Source organism: Dasypus novemcinctus, chromosome 24 (assembly GCF_030445035.2).
Source record: "Dasypus novemcinctus isolate mDasNov1 chromosome 24, mDasNov1.1.hap2, whole genome shotgun sequence".
NCBI classification, from domain to species: domain Eukaryota; kingdom Metazoa; phylum Chordata; class Mammalia; order Cingulata; family Dasypodidae; genus Dasypus; species Dasypus novemcinctus.
This window is the reverse complement of record NC_080696.1, coordinates 18,468,885-18,491,573: the sequence shown is the minus strand read 5'-3', so window position 1 is coordinate 18,491,573 and position 22,689 is coordinate 18,468,885. Positions and strand designations below refer to the sequence as shown.

Below are 22,689 nucleotides of genomic sequence, written 5' to 3'. Positions count from 1 at the left end.
TGGTGGGTTTTAAAAAAAATTTTTTTAGGAAGTTCCGGGGATTGAACCCTGGACTTCATCCATGTGAAGCAGGCTCGACCACTGAGCTACACAGCCCGCCCCACCCCCCACTGAATCGTTGACTGATTGTGCTATTATTAAAGCCAGCAGTCTCCTCCTGCCAGCAAACAGGATTTGTACTTCCCAAGAGAGACTCAGGTTCCTCTTCAGCCCGAGAGTGCATCTGTCCACCCCAGGGCACCCACCCAGCCCCTGCCTGCCTGCGGGTGGATGTGCCGCCTTAATCAGAGAAGGTTTATCTTATTCAGAGCAAGAGAAATAAGAAAGTGCTCCTTCAAAAAAAGCCAGAGATGTCGGGAACAGGGTAGCATAGATTGTTTTTTTTTAATAAATATATGTTGACGGATATCTCCTTTGGAGGAAATCGTCTCTAATAATAACCAAGCACCAGCTTCTGAACTCTGGGATCCCCCAGGAAGGTAAGGGTCAGCTCAAGAGGGCCCCCAGCTGTGAAGAGAAGCAACCCCCCTGCAGCTGACGCCAGGGCAAAACTGCAGCCCCTCCACCACGCCTTCCACACACCTCTTCACCTTCTATTTCCTCATGACTTCAAATACTCAGGGTGGGGAATACAGGCTTGCTGATCAAGCAAAAAGAGGCTTAGGAAGGACGAGTCGAGAGAAGGCTGGACAAGCCTCTCGGAATCAGGAGGCTAGGCTGAGACAACCCTGGAGAAAGTTCTGGAACAACAGAAGCAGCCAGGAGACGTGCGTTCGGTCCCGGAGCTGCGAGGCCTGGGCTGAGGCCCCGCGCTCTGTTCTTCCCTGTCTGTGACAGATGCCTGTAAAATCCCCACTCCACTTTAGGGGAGAGCATTTTGGTTCAGACGCAAACCTCGTCTGTGGTCAGATGATTTTTGTCTAGATCCAGCTATCAGTCCTTGAGGAAGACTCGTGGCATGAGGGCTGGAGTTTCAGAGAGCTGCTTATAACATTCAGCTTAGCCCAGTTATCAAGGCACATTGAGTGCACACTCTGAAATAGGGGCACGGTGCCACGGGAATCTGCGGGGCAAGGAAGTAAAAACGGAGCTAAAAGGAAATCCTCCAGGTCCCTCAACCAAATCCAGAGTCACGCACTTGACCTGGGTCCAAGGCCACAGCCGCCTGCACACCTCCACGCTGGGCTCCCATCGCAGAATCGCCTATTTCTTCACATCATTTAAAACTACCGGGTGCTGGTCACACAGGTCTGTTGACTCTGAAAATTCATCAAGCTGGATACTGATTTGAGCATTTTCTGCATGCAGTTTATATTTTGACAAAATTTAAACATGGAGTAAAATGAAATGAATAAAACGATACCATCTGGAGACTAAAGAATCACGGCAACTAAATGCAGTAGCTGAAACTAGGTTGGAAGTAGGACTGGGAGAAAAACGGCTACAAGGACATTACAGGGCAATTAAGCTTTAAAAAAAAAAAAGATTTATTTATTTATTTATTTCTCTCCCCTTCCTCCCCGCCCTAGTTGTCTGTTCTCTGTGTCAATTTGCTGCGTGTTCTTCTTTGTCCGCTTCTGTTGTTGTCAGCGGCACAGGAATCTGTGTTTCTTTTGTTGCATCATCTTGTTTCAGCTCTCAGTGTGTGCAGCACCATTCTTAGGCAAGCTGCACATTCTTTCGCACTGGGCGGCTCTCCTTACGGGGTGCACTCCTTGCGCGTGGGGCTCCCCTACGCGGGGGACACTCCCGTGTGGCAGGGCACTCCTTGTGCGCATCAGCACTGCGCATGGGCCAGCTCCACACGGGTCAAGGAGGCCTGGGGTTTGAACCGCGGACCTCCCATGTGGTAAACGGATGCCCTAACCACTGGGCCAAGTCCGCTTCCTGGCAATTAAACTTTGAAGACAAACTGTGGGTTAGATACGGTATTATATCAATGTTTGATTTCTTGGTTTTGATAATTTACAGTAGTTATGTAAGGAAAACGTCCCTGTTCCTAGGATTTTAGAGGTCAACGGGCACAATGTCTCCAATGTATTTGCAAAAGGTTTGGCAAAATATATTACATATGTAAGAACAGAGAAAAACAACATTTGTATATTTATAGATTACTTATATATAATATACAATTGTATGTGTGCAGTAAGAGGAAAAATGATAAAGAAAATTGTGAACTATCTGGGTAATGTGTATATATATACGCGTCTCATATTATTCTTGCAACTATTCTGTAAATTTGAAATTATGTCAATAAAAAGCACACACATACACCCCTGAAAATAAAAAGCTTCTAAAATACTATACACCAGCTTGGAAATCACGCACCCGGGAACTAAGTTCACTGTGTTCATTCTTCCTGTGGGGAAATCAATCCTTTGGAAAGTTCACTGGGCTGGGTTCCTCCTCCTGAAAATTTGCATCCATGTACTCTTGAAACTCAAGCCAGAGGAGGAAGCGTGGCCAGCTGCGGGAGGAAGACTGCGCCCCTGCCTGCTTGCCCAGCCCGCTGACCACGCCCCGCTCAGACCCTCCCCGGCAGCTGCTCACTGTCCCTGGGGGCGCCCCCACTGCAGGGGCCACCAGCCACGGCTGCCTCCTGGAGACCCGGCAGCGTCGGGGTAGCCCTGGACCACGCACCCTGTTTGAAGACCAGCTCCGGCTCTTACAACCTGGGGCCAAGATCCTAACCTCCCTGAGCCTCACCTGTAAACTAGGTGAGGCCACCTTGTTGGGAGGGTGAAAGGGAACTCACTAAGGAAAGCAATCAGCACACGGAAGACATACGAACTCAAACGGAAGTCGGCGGTAGCTGGGGCTGGCCAAGCACGTGCTTGGGGCACTAACCAATGGAAGCCCACACATGCACTAAAATGTTCATTTTTAATGCATTTCCCCAGCACTTGGCTGTCAAAACGTTCCAGAAAGAAACAATTTCAACTTTAGCCCACCATTCATTTTTTTGTCACTTGGGAAAAGGAAAAATTCCTTTTTAATTACACATTAGTGGTAGTGGTGGGTCAAATAGTTTTCAATATTTGAGAAACTAGAGGTATTTAATCTGGTCTTGGAGAAAAGAGAGTGTGGGGGTGAGTGGTAGGAGTAGGAGTGGTTGAGGGAGGGGTCCAAGGATGAGATTATAAAACTGGGCATTTCTAGGGACAGGCAAATTCTACTTATGTCCCTGAGTAGACTAGCAACTCCAGAGCAAGCATGCCTTTCCTTATGAGAATTTTTTCCAACATGCACAGCACACCCTAAGTCCATTGCCTTCCAAATAGTAGATATTTGTGATGGTTAGGCTAATTGACTCAGGCAGGTTATGTGTCCAGTTACTTCATCAAGCAAGCACTGGGCTACTTGTAATGTGAGGACATTTCCTAGACTTTAATCATCAGTGAGTTGATTGCATCTATGGTTGATTACATCTGCAATCAACTGAGATTACCTCTAGCAATGAGTGGGTCTCATCCAATCAGCTGAAGACCTTAAAAGGAGAAGTGATTCCAGCACTCAGCAAGAGAATTCCCATCTCTAGTTCAGTGTTTCCTGGGAAACTAATCTAGGACCTCCATTGGAATTCACAGCCTGCCCAAAGTTGCACATGATAATTTTATAAAATCTCATACTATTTACAGATAACTTCTGTCAGTACCATTTCCCTAGAGAACCCTGACTAATACAGTATGCAACAAATATCCACAAATCTCTCTGAAATGAATAGAAATGGGGACACTAAATTCTGCTGCTGGCTGTAATTTCTGCCTCAAGTTTGATTCAGAAAAGCTTTGAGTTTTTAAACTTGAAGCACATGTTGCACGAAAGGTAAAGAAATACATTTTGTTAACCCGCTCCAGCCAACAATAGCTACCCCTTACTGAGTGGCTGCTGCTGTGCCAGGCAGCGTCTCCACCTGCCATCTCATTTAGTCCTACGCTGTCCTGATGCAAGAGGACAGGCACGTCCATCAATCCCACTCTACAGATGGGGACATGGGCCAGCTTGGAACTGAGGCTCTGAGAGTGTGCCCAATGTCACACAGCTGGCAATGGTGCAGCGCGGCTTGGAAGCCAGGGTTCTGCCACTTAAAACTCAATGACTGGGGCAGAGATGTGGCTCAAGCAGTTGGGCACCCACGTCCTACGTGGGAGGCGCCAGGTTCGGTTCCTGGTGCCTCCTAAAGAAGACAAGTAGACAATGAGCAGACAACAAGCAGATACAATGAGCAGACAGATGAGGGAGCCATTTGGGGGGTGGGGGAAATCCATGACCAGGCAACAGGTGTAGCTCAGTGGTTGAGCACCTGTTCCCCATGTCTAAGGTCCTGGGTCCAATTCCTGACACCTCCTAAAAGAAGAATCCATGACCTTTCCCCCCAGTATTTCCCAAGGTGGGGTACACATATCATTGATGAGCTAAAAGTAAATTATTACATTTGAAAAGATCAGCATGGAAAACCCTGGAAAACCCATGGAATAAATTTACCAGCTTTCTCTGAGTCCCTCAGCTTCTCCCAGAACACACCCCTGAACTCTTCCCATCCCAGCTCTGCTTTCCTGCATCTCTGCATCCTCTTCGGCTCCTTGGACTTCCTTCCCTTCAGTGATAAGTGGAGTATGTGGGTGCTCTCCAAGTCTAGTCAAAGGCTTGACCGGAAGCCAGGCTGGCAGCTGTTACGGAAGTTTCTTTTGGTGAGAGCCCAGGGCAACTACCCCAGCTGCTCTATCCAAAGATACTGTTCCCCTCCTTAGAGATCCACCCTTCCCAGAGGAAGTCTTTGATGTCACTCTGATATCTCTATCATACATAAAAGGTCACACCCTGGGACCTGCAGGACAACTCTGTTTTCTCCAGCTGGTCTCACATGGGCTTATCCTGTTCTTTATGGTTAAATTATTTCACACGCAAACCAGGAGATTTACACACATACCCCCATCCAGTTTTTTACCTTCTTGAAAACTAGAAACACAGAGCTATTGTGGCGATGTTGCCATCTTCAGCACTTAAGTTTGCCAGTCTCCACCATTCCCTATTGTCCTCCAAATGCTGAAGCCAAATGTCGATTACCTTCACCTGAGTTGGCTTTATATTCTTCACCTGGCCCCTGGAGGCACCTGAGATTTGACGTCTGCTGTAGTCATTCTAGCTATTTCTGACAATCTATATGAGGCAGGGAGCATGGTTGAGGAAAGAATGGATCAGTCTCTGCATCTCAGCTCTGCCACTTAGTTTCTGGGGTCCTCAGACAGATTAATGACCCTGGGCATCTTCGGATTCATTTGTAAAAGGATTCATTTGCTTTTGAGAACACAGTGGCAAAACTTAATTATCTCCTGTTAGGGCTTGGCAAACTTTTTCTATAAACGACCAGGTAGAAAACATTTTAGGCTTTGTGGAGCATATGAGCTTTTCTGCAACTCTGCTGGGGTGATACAGAAGTAGCCGTGGATATACATAAATGAACAGACATGGCTGTGCTCCAAAGCAACTTTATTTACTTACAAAGAGGTGCCCAGGCTGATCTGGCCAATGGGTCAGTTTGCTGACCCTCTCCCTAAGGGTCTCATCAGCACTCCTGCTCCCCTCCAGTCCACGCCACGTATTTTGGGTAGAGGGGTTATTTCAAAAAGTGTGTTACACACTTTAAAACAAATGACAAGAGCTTGGGGTTTCATCCCACTCCTTTTTTTATTTAAAAAAATTTTTATTGAACATAGGAAGTGTATAGTAAAAGTTGTGAACTTACAAAACCACACGTAACATCATACCCACACACCGCCCCCCCACACCCTGCACTGCTGTGAAACATTTGTTAGAAACTCTGCGAGAGCACCGTCAAAATATCACTATTAACGATAGCTCATCTCTTACACTTGGTGTATCTTCCCCCAGCCCACTCAGTTAGTAACGCCCTGTATTAGTATCATATATTTGTTATAGTTCATGGGAGTACGGTCTCATATGTGTTCTGTTAGCCACAGTCCATCTTCCACAGGGACTCCCGTGTTCAACAGTCCCTGCCTCGTACAATCCACTCAGTCCATCCCTCTCTTGCCTTCCAATGTGTGGGCACTGAGTCAGCTCACGCTTCGCTGTGCAGAATCTGAATAAGGGGCAAGAAGATAAATACAAAGCGAGAGGCTGCAGACAGGCCAAGATGGGTGTCTAATAAAGATGCAAAGGGGTGGGGAGGCAGGGGACAGAGGAAATCAAAGGTGACCCGGAGACTCAGGGAGGAGTTTAAAGAGCGGCGAAGAGGGGACGTTTTTGGAGAGCGCTGCTTGGCATGTGCACATGGCACAGATTCCAGGAGGTCTGGACCACAGGCCGATGTCCCTGGTTGATGGATGCGATGCTAGTGCCAGGTGAGCTTCTCGGGGGCTGCACCCAGGGCAAAGCATCTCACTCCCCTACCCCAGCCCTCCCTGACCTCCGACTGCACTGAGGATGGAATTCTGAGTCCTCGCCCAGCCCGCACCAGGCCCCCCTCCCAGCTTCCTTCCTGCCAGTCACCCCCGTCCCCTCTGCCGTCCCCTCTGCTGTCTGTTACTCTCGTGGCTGCGTTCTTCTCTCCCAGCCTCAGACCTGGCTCCCGGGCCTTTGCACATGCTGATCCTTCAACTGCGCATGCCCTTCTCCTGGTCTCTTTCTTGGGCTGCAGAGTTCAGCTAAAATTCAATGTCTCTTCTTCAGAGAAGTCTTCCAGGGTTGCCCCCACAGGTAGCCCTACCCCTCCTCTCCATCCTTCCGAGCTTGGGTTGCTCTGATTATCTGCTGTCCCCACTGGATGACCTTGTCCACCACCCACCACTCGGGGCCCGGCACTGGCCCTGCCATTGTAGATGCTGGATAAACACTGGTAGAATGAAGGAATGCATATGCGTATGCTACAGTGTTCATTCATCCTTTCGGTACACTGGTTGAACACCTGCTCTTACAGGCCAGGTACTAAGGTGGGCCCAGGTGAGACAAGCCCAGGGAGACACAATCTCTACCTTCAAGAAGCCTGCAGCACGGTGACTGCTATGTACATGCGCGCCCTTTTCCTGCTTCTGACTCCTTCACTTCTGGGAGGCTTGCCCCAGTGACAGCAAGAGAAACCTCAGACAAGGGGTATTTCCTGCTCCTCAGTCCAGGTGGGAGTTTCTCAATCTCAGCACAGCTGACCCTTGGGGCCAGATAATTCTCCCTTGAGGGAGCATCTCTGGCCTCGACCCGCTGGAGGCCAGTAGCCTGCCTCCCCACCTCCCCACCCCACCCCATATCCCCAGTTGTTACAGCCAAAATGTCTCCTGGGGGCAAAATTGCCCGCTGTCCCCCACCTCCCCTGAGAACCACCTCGGGGCTAAGTGAACTGGCCATTCTGAGACAACCCAGAGAGCCCCCCATGCCCCCACCTTTTTTAAGGAGATACCGGGGATTGAACCCAGGACCTGGCACAGGGGCAGCAGCGCTCACCCCCAAGCTACACCAGCTCCCCCCCCCCACCCCTGCATCCTGAAGAGACCAGCATCCAGGGAGACTCCGAGACGAGCCCAGAACTTGAACGTAGAATGAGAAAGTGAAAACTGCCTCTGGCACGTTCCCAGCTGAACCTACACAAGGCAGGTGTAAACAATGCACGCGGGATACAAATTCCCACCGAACAAGCCACGAGGGGCTACTTCAAAACAGGACGGAGACGCAAACCACAAAAGTAGCTAAACGGCCCCCTCTTCTGGCAACCATGGGTGACAGCAGCTTCCTAACCAATGGCACCTCCAGCTCCCTTTATTCCTCCCGCCATCTTGATAACAACTATAAACTACACAATCACAGCATGGACCCCCCTTCTGCAACACCTAAATTCTCCTTTAGGGTTGCCAGATAAAATCCAGGATACCCAGTGATGCCTGAGTTTTAGATAAGCAATGGATCACTGTTTTAGCATAAGTATGACCTCATATTGTATAGGACACAGGTATACTCTTTATCTGACATTCAAATGTAGCTGGGTTCCTGCATTTTATTTGCTCAATCTGCAACCCTACTTTCCTTCTGATTGCCCAGCACAAGACCAAACACTCTAACAAGCCCCTCCCAACCCCCTTTGACTGAGACAGCCTCTCTGTTCCTCTGGCATGTGCTCCCTTTGGCGGCAACAAGCCAATAAATCTAATCGAGATGAAAGATGTTCCTTGTGTCTTCAAGATAAACAATACCCACGATGAGGGACGAAATTCTGAGAGGTGGCAATCCGAATGGGATCTGTATTAGTCTGCCAAAGGGCTGCAATACAGAGCAGCAGAAATCTGTTGGCTTTTATAAAGGGATTTACTGGGGGTAAAAGCTAACAGTTAAAAAGACATAAAAAAATCCAACTCAAAGGTTGCCTTCACCAAAGTCGGGTACCAGGTGTTGAAACAAATGGCTGCTGATCTCGGGCTGGACTCTGCCCTCCCCTCAGGGCTTTCTCTTCCTCTTAAGGCTTCGGCTGAAGGGGAGTCCCCTCTCTCCTGGCACAGAGCTTGCTGCTCTCCAGGCCTCCTACATCAGTCGCGGCTCTTTTCCCAAAGTCAGCTGTAAGCTATGATGCAAAATGGTCCATCTGTCCCTGGGGCTTTAGCTGTTGAACCTTCTCCTTTCTGTCACAGGGCAGAATGAAAAAAAAAAGGGCAGAGCTCTCTCTTCCTACCACACATCAGTCTGTCTGTGTGTCTGTTTACATCAGACCCACCAAGGGCGTGGGGACTCAACCTGAGCCATGCCCTGCTGACCAAGCGCGAATCAAAAGAGCCCTCAAAGCAATCTTAACAGGTAGTCCAGTCAAAGGTCCCTCAGCTGAATTTAAGACAAAGGGTATCACACTGAGATGAAGAGATTAGATAACAAATATAACCTTTCTCTGTTGGGGATTTATAAAACTATCTCAAACTGTCCCTGGATCACAATAAGTGGCCAATGGAGGCCAAGCTGGGGGAAGAGAAGAAGAAGGAAACTAGAGAGAGGCTCACATCTGGATGAGTGAGCCTCACACACAAGAGACCATGGCATGACAAGTGGCAGAAAGGAGGCTGCGCCGTATTTCACTTCGGAGCTGGACAAACCACCTAGTGCAGCATATCTCAAGGCCCCAAGGGAAGTAGTATGAGGAGTGCTAGGTCCCTTTCCCACGCAATTCCTTCCAAATTCAGGCACAGCCATCACGGAACCACCACAGAACTTACGAGTTGTTTGACCCTGGAAAGTTAGCCTTTTCATGGCTCAGTCTCCTCATCTGTACGTGGGGAATAATAGTCTAAGGATTTAAAAAGAGTTCATGTTTTAAAAATGCATATAAGAATGCCTGGAACAGCGTTAGTTAAATTAAAAATAAATGTGAAAAAGTAGTCAAATAAGGAGGAAGGCTGGACGGTACAAATAAAGTGATACCCAAACAGTAGTCTTCCCCTACAAACCAAGCATTTAGCAAAGGCCAAGTTGCTTCTGTTTGTGCTTTTGTTCCTCTGGCTAATGGCTAAAGCATTCATTTTTACCTGAGGAAGCGAGGACCCTCAGCCCCAAATCATAGCGTGTTGGACATGAGCACCTGTGGATAAATGGGGTGGGCGGTGCCCAAGGTTTGGGAGGGCAGTTTTGCTTCTGGACGCTACAAGGTTCTGGGCTGCTGAGTCACCCTGCTTTTGAGGGTCTCCAAAGGTGTGTGTGCAGTTGCTTTGGAGAGAGCCTCAGAGGGTTTGTAAGAACACAGAGTGCCAGGTCCCTCCCCCAGAGGTTCTGATTCCCTAGGTCTGGTGGAATCCAAGAATTCGCACTTCAAATCGTTCCCAGGGGATGCTGATGCTGGGAAAAGGTACCGCGTTTGAGAAGCAGTGGTCTGGATTGCTAAGGAGCTCTGATGTGTGAGCTGCTGTCTGGGCTCCCCATTTCTAGCAGCAATTTCTCCCTAATATGCACGTACATGCAGAGACAGAGGCGCAGGCTTTTGACTTCGAAGGGACCTAAGACACTTGAATCCAGGGTTTCCCTCACCTCTCCAAGGATGGGAATCACCTGGGGGGGTGGTAACTGTTCACACTAAGGCTTCCATAAGCCTTCCTTCGAGATTCCAATTCAGGGGGTTTGAGAGGGTACCTAGGAATTGACATTTTTAACAAGTACCCACAGGGCATCAACTGAGAAGTTGGGGTGGGCGGTGGAAATCCTCCCAGGGGAGCCCCCTTGCTTAACAGATGAGGAAATGGGAATGTACGTGTGTGCATGGGAAGTATCACTATATGCACCCAGGTCTCTGGCAACACTCAAGGCAGCAAGCCCTGGTGCTGCGGGCAACACCTTTCTTCGACCTGAGCTCAGCTTACCTGGCTGCAGGTGAGTCAAGTCCTGGGCAGAGAAACCGAAGGTCCCGGTACTGAATCAGCCCATGTTCTCAGCAGGAACTCGGGCCCTCAGCTCTCCGCACAGTCCTGCACACAGGACCCTGCAATCACCTGGCGCACCTGGCTTGCCTGCAGTGACCAATGTTTACTGAGCCACTATTATGCACCAGGCGCTAGGTGAGTCCTTTTTAGGGGTGATACCATTGAATTCTTGTAACAGCAGGCTTCTGAGGGAAGGACGCATATTTATCTGCAACTTCAAGGCAAGGAAACTGAGGCCCAAAGAACTGAGATAGTGTCTCCAAAGTCACAATATACCATGGGATGGGGATAAAGACCAGGTCCATCTCACTGAAGAGAGGGACGATCTTAAACACACCTCTCCTGCCCGGTGGTAAGGGACAAGACAGGGGAAGATGTCTGCTAAACAGACGGCCCCTGCAGAGCCAGGTTCAGTGGTGTTTGGAGAATGTCCAGAAGGCATACTTTTTCTGAATCTTCATCCCTACCACTTCCTGGTAGCCTCTCCCTCCTGCTCACTCCCCAGTCGGGGGTGAGCTGCTGTTCCTTTGATGCCCATCCCATCTCAGAGATCCCAGTTACCTTTTCCCATTCTGCCTGTCTCAGCACACATGAACTCTCATTTCCTCTCTCGGCTGTTTTCACCCACTGGTGCAGAAAACCCTAGTTCATACTAAACTGTGAATGACTGATAGTACATTCTCATTCTCTGTCAGTTAGTGCTACTAACTAACCGCGATGACGCTCCAATTAGAATTACATGCAGGAAGGAAAGGCACTTTTGGGTGGGCCATCCTACTTTGTAGAACGCAAGGAGAGAGGAGAAAGAAGAACCTGCAGCTCCTCTCTTGACATCTTTCCATGTGATATAGTGGGCTCTAGGTATCCTATTCGTAGAAATGAGAAGCTATTCCTGCAAATAGGAGGAAGGGCCCTCTTGACTTAAGGTGGGTCATGTTCCCTACATGCTCTGGTGACCTTGGCCTGGGACCCAGGCACTATCTGGGATCCGGAGAAACTTGTTGCCCCTCTCCCTACCTCAGCCCATTCACAGTTTGCTTTGTGTCCCAGGCTTGGCTAGGACTCATGGGCTCTGGGCTTTGGCTCCCACACCCTTTGACTGCTGAACAAAAGGCACCCAAGAGAAAAAGAAGCTGGGGCTTCAGCCTCCCTTGGCCATCCCCCTCCCCTCCTGACCATCAAAGGGTTAAGAGACGGGTTTCCCTCCCAGCTGGCCCCTCTCTCAAGGTACTGGCTAGGCGCTCAGACTGACAGCCCACAGGCTAAGGTCAGTCTCAGAAGGATCTATTTGGATTCTCACAGTGTTTTATACATCGAGATTATTTTTCATAAAATTCTGGATTTCTGGTCTCTTGGAAAATCAGAAGATCTGCATTCATTCTTGTCTGGCATCCAGTGGTTGGACTGAGTTTGTAGCATCCCTCTCCTGGATGGACAGAGCGTGCATGCTCCAGCTTGTCACAGCTCCCTACCAGTCCCACCTGTCTGGCCACATAGGTATTTCAGTTTGTGAGGTTTTCTATGCTTAGGCCTCTAATTTGGCCCCCAAAGAATCCTGCATTCCAGTGCTCCCCTCACTGTGCAATCTCCCCTTTAGTGTGAGTTGGATTTATTAACTGGCTTCCGGCAAATAGAAAATGGCAAAGTGATGAGCTATCACTTCAAGACCACGCTATAAAAGACTGTGGTGGTGCTGATTCTGCTGATTTAATGTGGAGGCAGCCTCTACGCTCAGGCCTTGTCACTTGGAAGAGTTTGTCATTTCCACATACAGTTTAGAAGATACATTAAAACAGTCTGTGGCTTCCTTCTTCGCTCATGCTCTTCCATGCCCTTCACTCTGGGAGAAGCCAGCTGCTGTGTCCTGCAGAGAGGATCATGTGGAGGGGACTGAAGCTGCCAGGTGGACTTTGAAGTACACGCCCCCCATCAAGCCATCAGATGAGACCACAGCCCTGGCTGACAGCTCGAGCACAATCTCATAAAGACCTCGGGCCAGAGGCACCCATTTAAGCTGTGCCCAGGTTTCTGACCCACAGCAACTGTGAGTCATAAACATTTGTTGTTATAAGTCACTAAGATTTGGGGTGATGGTTAGATAACTAAGAGAGCTTCAGATTTTGCTGTAGAAGTAGTTTTCTGCTTACCATATAAAGATAGGTAAAGAGAGGTAAAGGAAACTAGTCTCCATCCATTTCACCTCTGTCCAGTGAGCCTAACGGTGACAGCTGTGTGTACAAGGAATTGTAAGCCTCTTGCATCTGAGTTTGAGGAACAGAGAAATAGCCACAAATTCATCACGAGATTTTTACATTATGAAAAACAGCTAGAAATTAACTCTATTAACATATCCGTGATTCCTCATTGAACAGAAAGTTCCTCCTCTAATACAACTTAAATCCATCAACTCAGAACAAACTTTTTCAATGTTCTATAACCTCACTGATGACAACTGATCTTTTAGGACAAAATTCCTGGTTGGGGGAAAAGGAAGGAGAGGATTGTAGAAGAGGCGGGGAATAAACCATTTCAGTGTTAACTGTTAAAAAACTACTTAAAACTCAGAAATAAAGCAAAAAGGTGGGTGGTGTGTGTCTTTTCTAAGTCTTTAGTGCTATGAATCTTCCTCTCCTGTGAACTCTGTATCATTGATTCTAATGTGTGTTTAATCATTATTTTTGAGATATTCTATAATTTCCATTTGTATTTCCCCTTTCACCAAAGAGGTTTTTTTTTTTTTATCAGAAAGTTAAAAAATTGACAAGGGATGGTTTTTTTGTTTTCCGAGTATACCCTTTCAATGCTATACTGGGACATTGTTTAGCAAGCTCACCTGAGCATTATTTAAATTGTCTATGGGAGCGTACCTGTGTTTGACTATGCCAGATGCTTCTAAGCGCTAGGACACTGTGAGGTTAAAAGTTAGCCTGTACATTTCTGTTCAGATGAAAAAATAACCCCAAAGGTTACAATTTTATTGCCTTGTAGGACGTTAACCAGTTTTGTTTTTTTTTTAACACTTCATGAATTTGCACAAGGGACATACTAATCCTCTCTGCATCGTTCCGGTTTCAGTATATGTGCTGCTGAAGCAAGCACATGTTAGCCAGTTTTGATTTTAACTCAGCAAACTTATTAGGGTATGCCTTTTCAAGTTGACAGCAAATACGTTGTCAAAGTGCTTTACCAATTTATTGGTTCCGTGAATGGGTTGAATAAAGCTGTGACATACATTCATTCTATATTTATATGAGCGTTATGCTTTAAGTTTTTGAAAATTATACTTTTTTTATCCTTGTCCACTCTCCCCGCCGCCCGCCCCCGGCTTGCTTATTGTCTGTTCTCTGTGTCCATTCACTGTGCTTTTTTCTGTGTCTGCTTGTCTCCCTTTTGTTGCATCATCTTGCTATGCCAGCTCTCCACAGGCATGGGCCATCAGCTCTCTGCGGGCTTGGGCCAGCTTGCCTTCACAAGGAGAGCCTGGGATGCGAATCCAAGGCCTCCCATATGGCAGATGGGAGCCCAGTCAATTGAGCCACAGCTGCTTCCCCATTGACATTTTTGCTTTTTAAAGATTTATCTTCATTTATTTCTCCCCCCTTCTCCCCCCTCCCCCACCCCCCCCGCCCTAGGTGTCTGTTCTCTGTGTCCATTTGCAGCGTGTTGTTCTTTTTGTCCGCTTCTGTTGTTGTCAGCGGCACAGGAATCTGTGTTTCTTTTTGTTGTGTCATCTTGCTGCATCAGCTCTCCGTGTGAGCAGCGCCATTCTTGGTCAGGCTGCACTTTCTTTCGCGCTGGGCAGCTTTCCCTTTGGGGGGCACTCCTTGCACATGGGGCTCCCCTATGCGGGAGACACCCCTGCGTGGCACGGCACTCCTTGCGCACATCAGCACTGTGCATGGGCCAGCTCCACACGGGTCAAGGAGGCCTGGGGTTTGAACCGCGGACCTCCCATCTGGGAGACGGACACCCTATCCACTGGGCCAAGTCCACTTGCCCCCACTGACATTTAATCCTTCAAAACTGCAGCTCCCAGGAAGCGGATGTGGCACAAGCAGTTGGGTGCCAGCCTACCACCGCGGAGGTCCCAGGTTTGGTTCTGGTGCCTCGTTAAAGAAAACGAGCATGCCAGTAAGCTGACATGATAGGCTGGCATGGTGAACTGACACAAGATGATGCAACGAGGAAACACAATGAGAGACACAACAAGCAGGGAGTGGATGTGGCTCAAGTGACTGGGCACCTCCCAGGTTCTGGGTTTGGGTCCCAGTGCCTCCTAAAAAAAGAAGACAGAGAGAGCAGAAAGCTAGTACAAAACAATGGAGGGGTAGGAGGAAAAAGAAATAAAAAATAAATTAAAAAAAAAAACAAACAAAAACTGCAGCTCCCTCCTTGGCATCCTCCCAACTGTGAAAACTCAGAGCTACAAGTTGGGCTAGAGCAACGTGTGGTCACAGAGAACATTCTGTGGAGTGTGTGAGAATGAGTTGAGGCCCAACAGGCAGCATTTAGTATCTGAATGTGCTGGACAAACTGTCCTTTGAAACCATCAAGTCCACTGCTGTTTAGAAACACTTGCAGGCATCGCTGGCCAGTAAACTCATAGCATTCCTAGAAAGTCACACCCGGGGGAGGTGACCTGGGTCCTGGAGGTGGCTGGGGCAGATGGCAGGAGACATGCATGTGCATGTAGAAAAGAGCCAGCGGCTCTACCAGAGCAGCCGCTGCCCCTTAACCTCTCCAGGTGGAGTTTCCTGGGAGAGGGCTCCGGAGAATGAGGGTGTACTAGTCAGCCAAAGGGGTGCTGATGCAAAGTACCACAGATCTGTTGGTTTTTATAAAGGGTATTCATTTGGGGTAAAAGCTTACAGTTACAAGGCCCTAAAGAGTCCAACTCAAGATACCATAAGAGGAACTTTCTCACCAAATTTGTTGGAGCAAGATGGCGGGCATTGTCTGCGAGGGTTCAGCCTTCGTCTTTCTCCTAAGGCTCCGTGGACCCAGCTTCTTCCAGTCTCTGCTGTAGGCTGGCTCAGGGCTCATCTCTCTTCCTCTGGGGCTCATTTCTTTCCAGGCTCAGCTGCCCTGGTCTCTTCACAAGGGCAGCTGTGGACTATCAGGCGAATGGCTTATCTCCCTTCCTGGGGCCGCAGGATCAAAGTTCTTCCTCCATGTCTGTGAAGCTCTCTCTATTCCTCTGCGTATTTCTTCTTCTGCCTTCTTGATTGAATGTCTGTTTCTACAGCCCACCAAGGGGGCGGGGAGTCAACCCTGCACGCCCTAATGACAAGGTCAGATCAAAGCCCTAAACCTGATTTAATCAACTAAACATTAAACCTTTCAATCTAAATCGGTCAAAGGATATCATGTCCAGAGGAACAGACCAGTATACAAACATAATCAATATCTCTTTTTGGAATTCATAAAGAATTTCAAACTGCCTCAGGGCATAAGGGGGGACAGCATTTGGAGGCCAGGGGTCTGAGAGTGCCACATCAGAAATGTTCACCAGGACATCAGCCCAGGCCCATTCCCATCCCTGCTAAAGACTTACCAGCCCTGGTACTTCCACATCCCCATGCCTCAGTTTCCCTGCTGTGGACTGGACTGTGTCCCCCAAAATATATTCATCCTAAGCCCTGGTCCTTGAATGTGACCTTATGTGGAAATAGGGTCTTGGAAGATGTGATTAGTTAAGATGAAGCAAAACCGACCTTGGCCATGTCATTTAACCAATCTGTGCTCATTTGTGTATTTTTCTGAACAATTTTAAATGAGATATATGTGCCTGGACAGAACTTTTTAAAATAATGCTCCTATAACTTAAGTTGCCTTTTATCTATTACCTTTTTTTTGGAAGGTGAAATCAAGTTAAAGACAACTGAGTTTATATGCCTAAGAGACTTCAACATGAGTTGGGAGGTCATCGGAGGGGTCGTGCTTACACACATCTCAGCAGGATTCCAGAGACAGTCAAAGTAGATACAATCCCAGGTACTGGTGCTCCTGAGGGATAGACAGACACACAGGTTCTACGATCATGGCAGATGGCTCTGGAGTTCGGTGCCTTGTCAGAGGGCCCAACTTTGCAATTTGTGCTCCTGAGTATGATGGAGTTGGACTCAGATGTGACCTTTCTACACATGCCTCTTTTGTCACTTTTACTGAACCTGTGGTTGGTGATATGGTTGGTGTATACTCAGGAGACCTGAATCTCTGAACTGTCCATGTGACAGTGGGCCCTGAGCCTCAGCAGTTTTAACACCTGTTCATTGGACTTACGGTTCATTGGACTTACCCCGGTCAGCTAACAGGGAGGTGAAGATGGTCAACCACCACACCAGGGAACCAAGAATGCCTACAACTGCAAATAGGAGAATCACATCCATCAGCCATGCGGGATCTAAGTGCCCTCTCGATTTAGAGGTGGAGTGGACATCACTATCGCAGGGTCCACAGGATGGAGGAATAAAATATGGATTAGAGTGGACTTACTGGTATTCTACTATAGAACTATTATTGTGACTCTAGCAATGGAAGAAATTGTATCATTAATGTGGAGACAGTGGCCACCGTAGTTGCTGAGGGCAGGGAGAGGGAAGAAGAGATGTGATGGGGGGGTGCATTTTTGGGACTTGGAGTTGTCCTAAATGATATTGCAGGGACAGATGCTGGACATTATAAATCCTGCCATAACCCACTGAATGGACTGGGGGAGAGTGTAAACTATAATGTAAAATATAATCCGTGTGGTGCAGCAGTGCTCCAAAATGTATTCACCAAATGCAATGAATGTGCCACAATGATAAAAGAGGTTGATGATGTGGGAGGAGTGGGGTAGGGTGGGGGGGTATATGGAAACCTCTTATATTTTTTAAGGTAACATTTTTTTGTGATCTATGTATGTATCTTTAAAAAAAAGACAATTAAAAAATTTAAAAAAAAAAGATAGATAAACAGATAGATGAGGACAGGAGGAGAGAATGTGGCCAGGTGAAGATGGAGGCAGTGGCACACCAAGATTGCTGCCACCACCAGAAGCTGCAAGAGGCAAGGAAGATGGCTTAGGTGGCCACAGGGCTCCAATGCAAAGTACCAGAAATGGGTTGGCTGTTATTTATTTTTAAAGTTTTTTTTTTTAAAGATTTATTTTTTATTTATTTCTCTCCCCTTCCCCCCTCCCCACCCCAGTTGTCTGTTCCCTGTGTCCATTTGCTGCACGTTCTTCTTTTGTCCACTTCTGTTGTCAGCGTCATGGTAATCTGTGTCTCTTTTTGTTGCGTCATCTTGCTGTGTCAGCTCTCCATGTGCGTGGCGCCATTCTTGTACAGGCTGCACTTTCTTTCGCACTGGGCGGTTCTCCTTACGGGGCGCACTCCTTGCGCGCAGGGCTCCCCTATGCGGGGGACACCCCTGCGTGGCACGGCACTCCTTGCATGCATCAGCACTGTGCGTGGTTCAGCTGCACACGGGTCAAGGAGGCCTGGGGTTTGAACCGCGGACCTCCCATGTGGGAGACAGATGCCCTATCCACTGGGCCAAGTCCGCTTCCCAGGTTGGCTTTTATAATGGGGGTTTTATTTGGGGTAAAAGTTCTGAGGCCATGAAACATCCAAACCAAAACACCATCAGATGTTTTCTCACCGAAGTCAGTTGTGGTGATCCTGGCGTCCTGCTCTGCAGTGACAATGGTGGCTGATCTCTGTGGAGGTCCCTGCTCTCCCCTCTGGGCTCACCGTGGAGCCCAGCTGCCGTGATCAGGCATAGGTCTCATCTCTTCAGCTCTGAGCGGCTCTGTGGGCCCGGCCTCTTGGGGGCTTCGAGCGTCAGCTTTGGCTGCTGGCGATCCCTGAGTCCTCTCTCACGTGGCAGGATAAGGAAGGCAGCTTCCTTCCTCTGGGTCTCTGTGTGTCTCTGTTTACATAAAGCTCCGGGAAAGAGGGTGGAGACTCAGCCTGAGTCACACCACACTGACGTAGTCCAATCAAAAGGGCCCCACACAGGAATGGATTAATTCAAGAACATAGTTTTCTTTTTTGGGGATTCACAGAAGAACTTCAAACTGTCACAGGCTTTTCCATTACAGGGAGCACAGCTCTGCTGACATTTGGACTTTTAGCCTCCAGAACGGTGAAGCAATAGATTGATGTTTTTTGACGTCACCATGTTTGAGGTACTTTCTTAAGGCAGCCCTAGGAAAGTGAGACACTCCCCATCTGGAAATTTTAAGCCTAGTGGCAGCACCAGCCACATGGAACTGCTGAGCACTTGAAACGTGGCTGGTGTGCATTGAGATACTCTGTAAGTGTAAAACACACACTGGATTTTGAAGACTTAGTACACAAAAAGAATGTAAACTGCACTGAAGTTATTTTTATACTGATTTCATGTTGACAAAATAATATTTTAGCTATAATGATTAAATAAAACATATTGTTAAATTTACTTCCACCTGGGGAAGTAGATGTGGCTCAAGCAATTGAGCTCCCACCTACCACACAGGAGGTCTGTGGTTGAGTTCCTTGTGCCTCCTAAAAAAACCAGCAAGCTGGCACGATGACATGGCAAGCTGACACAACAACATGATGCAACAAGAGACACAAGAAGGAAAACATAATGAGAGATACAACAAAGCAGGAAGCAGAGGTTCCCAGTGCCTCCTAAAGAAGACCAGCAAGACAGCCAGCTGACAGGATGGGCAGGTGCAGCAAACTGATGCAAAAAGATGACGCAACAAGAAACACAGAAGAAAAAGATAATGAGAGACACAACAAAAGCAGGGAATGAAGGAGTTCAAGTAATCTGATTAAGCACCTCCCTCCCACATCGGAGGTCCTGGGTTCAGTTACTGGTGCCTCCTAAAGAAACTATGAAGATGAACAGATGTAGCAAGTGCAAACAACAAGGGGGTGGGGAGTTGGAAATAAATAAAATAAATCTTCTAAGAAAATTACTTTCACCTGGTGTTTTCCCACTTTTTAAATGTGGAGACTAAGAACATTTAAAATAGTGATCTACACTGTATTTCTATTGGACAGAGTTACTCTAAGGCCACTCCAGGTGTAAGTGTCTGGGAAGAATGTATTAATGGAACACAAAAGACACACCCCAATACCAACAATGCCAAGTAAACTATGCTTTGCGATATTATAAGCTATTATTTAATTTCCTAGGTGTCTCAAGCAAATACACAATATTTCAGGTTAAACGAGGGGAATTTATTTGCACACAATTTTGAGGGTAAGAGAGAGCCCAAATCAAGGCAGCGAACAGGTGGCGTTTCCACCAGAAGCCTATGGCATCCTGGGTCTGGCTGCCCGGGATCCTCGGTCCTGGGCTCCTCCATCACATGAGAGTGACCACAGCAGCCTCCCCTGGCCTTTTTGTTCTCTTCCGTGGTCCACTGACTCAGCTTCTGACTGTTCCCTCAGGCGTTTTTATCTGTCTGAATTTCATTCAGCTTATAAAGGACTCCAGAAATAGGATTTAGACCCTCCTGATTGAGCTGCGCCACACCTTAGCTGCAGTGACCTCCTCAAACGGAATGGATTAAGTTTAAGAACATGGTTTTCTGGGGGTACCCACAGCGCCAAACCACCAGTTATCAGCAGTTATCGATGACTCGGACTAAATCTAATAGTACATTGCTTCCACTGCAAGCCGTTTGGCCGTTTCCTCACTGCTATCTGGAGCTGCCTCCCTGGACATTTCACACGTTAGGTCTATTGGCAGACCTGGGGCATGAACTCTCACTGGCAGGCCTTGTAGGGAGCCACAGCTCCCACGGAAGGCTCTGCTCAGGAGCAAGGCAGTGGGATGACAGGCTAACATGTGAGTCGGTTGCTATCCACTAATTCCCACGTCCCTGGCATCTCTGCCCACTGTTGAGCAATCATCACGCTTATTGTTAGCCATCTATACGCAAAGAGAAGAATTTCCATACCAGGAAAATCAGAAAAACGCAAATGCTGGGAATACAGAGACCCAAGATGTGCAGCTGGGCCAGTTTCTGGATGACTGCAAATTTGCCTGCAACCCAAATTTTTTAAAACCAGGTACTTTCTCAATCAAATGCCAAGGCAAGATGGACACTGAAAGGAACTCAGTTGAGGGCAAGTGAATGGCCACCCCCTGGCCATCCATTTTGAAGGACCAAGTTTTAGTGGTTGGGTCTCTTCAAAACTATTAATGCTTCTGTTCTTCACAGAGGGCATCTCCACGGCTTCTCTGAGGTACCATTACAGGCTCTGTTTCTCCTAGGCAAACATGATGCTCTTTGTCATCCAAACCATCTCTAAAATGGAGCTGGGTGCCTCAACGCCCAGTTGGTCTGGTAGCCCAGGTCTGGGTACTGCCCCCTGCCTTGACTGGGGGATCTAGAGGCACAGGAAAAGAAGGTCCATGTGGTCTAAGCATATTTTCTTCCCCATCAGTTAAAATCAACCATCGCCCTGTCCCTGAGGGAGAGGGAGGCCAGGGGGCAGGTCCTCAGGCTGAGGGGCCTCCATGGCTTGTTTAAGCAGGTGAGGGCAGGTGGCCCAGGAAGCCAAAAGCATCTCCATAGGAAACCAGAATTGCTGAGTGGGGGCACTTTGTTCCGGTCCTCTTCTGCCATCTTTTTCTAGATGGGCCCTAACAACAAAGGGCAGAGCAAATGCCTCCAGGCAGAGCTCAAGTAATGAATGGAAGTTGACTTAAGCACTGGGACTACAACTGGGCCTTCCCAAGTGACACTTCCGCCACGATTTTTATCTTCAGATGAAAGTCAAGGAAGATGCCAGCTCTTCCTGCTTGAGCTCGGTTATCAGTGGATAAAGTGGGGGCTAAAGGCAGCCTGGAAGGAGAGTGAGGGGTCTGGGGGCGAGGGGGAGTACACGGAGAATAAATGTAGGGCTTCAAGGCAGGCTAGGAGAACACGAGCAACGGTGGTGCAACGGCAGGCCAGGGTGACCAGAGGGACAAAAGCAGAAGTACAGCCTGGAAGCCCTTCAGTGTCAAGGTGAAGAGTGTGGGCTTGATCCAGAGCCCTCGGACAGGTAATGGAGATCAGTGGGCCAGCTTGGGAAACACATAAACACACACAAGCCCTTTCCAGGGGTGGTGTAGAGGGATGGCGGGCGCAATCCACAATACCCACAAATGCAAGAATGAATACGGAAGTGGACATAGGAAAGGGATGGAGGGGGAGCAGTTTGGAGAGGAATTTGGGTGCCTAGAAGGGGTGGGGATGGGGGTGGCTTGGGGAGGACTGGGGGATTCAAGAAGAGGAGGGATCAAAGATGACTCTGAGCTTCCCCACCCCTCATTCTGAACTGCCTAGAACTTCTCCCAGGCTAGACACTATCTTTTGTATACAACCTCTTTCACACCTCACATCCTTGGAATTTCACAGCAATCGGTGTAGACGTCTATTCCACCATGGTCAAAACACTTAAGTTCAGACAGATAACTTTGGCTGCCTTGTCTTAGGGCATCACACTCCACAGGTTTTCACATGGACCCTGTAGAAAGGGAAGAAATTAGCAGCTGGGGAAAATCAGCAATGGTGCTGGGAAGGCCCGTGCACCATATGCTTTGTCCAGCCCAGGATTTACGTGGCAAGAGCTGCCAAGATGCGATTCCACATCAACAATGACCATGGGGCATTCCCAATGATCGCGGAATGCTCAATCTCCACGTTATCCATGCCCCTTGAATACTGTAACTCGGCGGAGTCATTTCCATAAGCCAGGACAAGGACAATCACAGATCAAGGCTTCTACTACTGCTTAGCATCTCTGGTTTAAGAACACAAACCTGACAGAGGAGGATAATGACTGAGAAGAGGTCCAGTGGTTGCCTTTGGATTTCAATGATCTATACTCAAAATCACAGAGCTCTAACAACCCAGAAAGGAATGATAACGTGGAATCTAGCCACGAGCCAAGGATGTAACCAAGAATTCCCACACAGTACAAAATTATCCTATCCAGCTACAGGGCCTCAGCCTGTACTGAGAACTATGCTGCCGTAGCATAAGCCAGTCACTCCTAAATTCAGTCCGACCCCCGCCTTCCTGGAAAATGTGGAGTCAACAGCAGCTCTGAGAGGCCACTTCTTCAAGAAAGATTTCTCTGGAACCTCAGGTTAGCTTACATGTTCCCAGAGAGCCCCTTTTACTTTTCATGTGAAGCATGTTTTTATTTTTTCATGCTTTATATTTATGTTTTTAATGGTGCCATTATTTGATTAATATCTTTGCCACTAGACAAAAGCTCCATGAGATCAGGATGGCTGCTGGTTCTTCTCT

The 22,689-nt window shown here is 48.0% G+C and overlaps 1 protein-coding gene and 1 non-coding gene across 5 annotated transcripts in view; both read right to left on the bottom strand.

Annotated features, from left to right (window-relative positions):
- Positions 1 to 22,689, bottom strand: part of RIN2 (Ras and Rab interactor 2) — a 225,361-nt gene that overhangs the window by 82,443 nt on the left and 120,229 nt on the right. The window lies entirely within an intron of this gene.
- On the bottom strand, positions 13,396 to 13,499 carry LOC111764868 (U6 spliceosomal RNA). Its single transcript, XR_002797367.1, has one exon. It is a non-coding gene; the product is annotated as a U6 spliceosomal RNA (small nuclear RNA).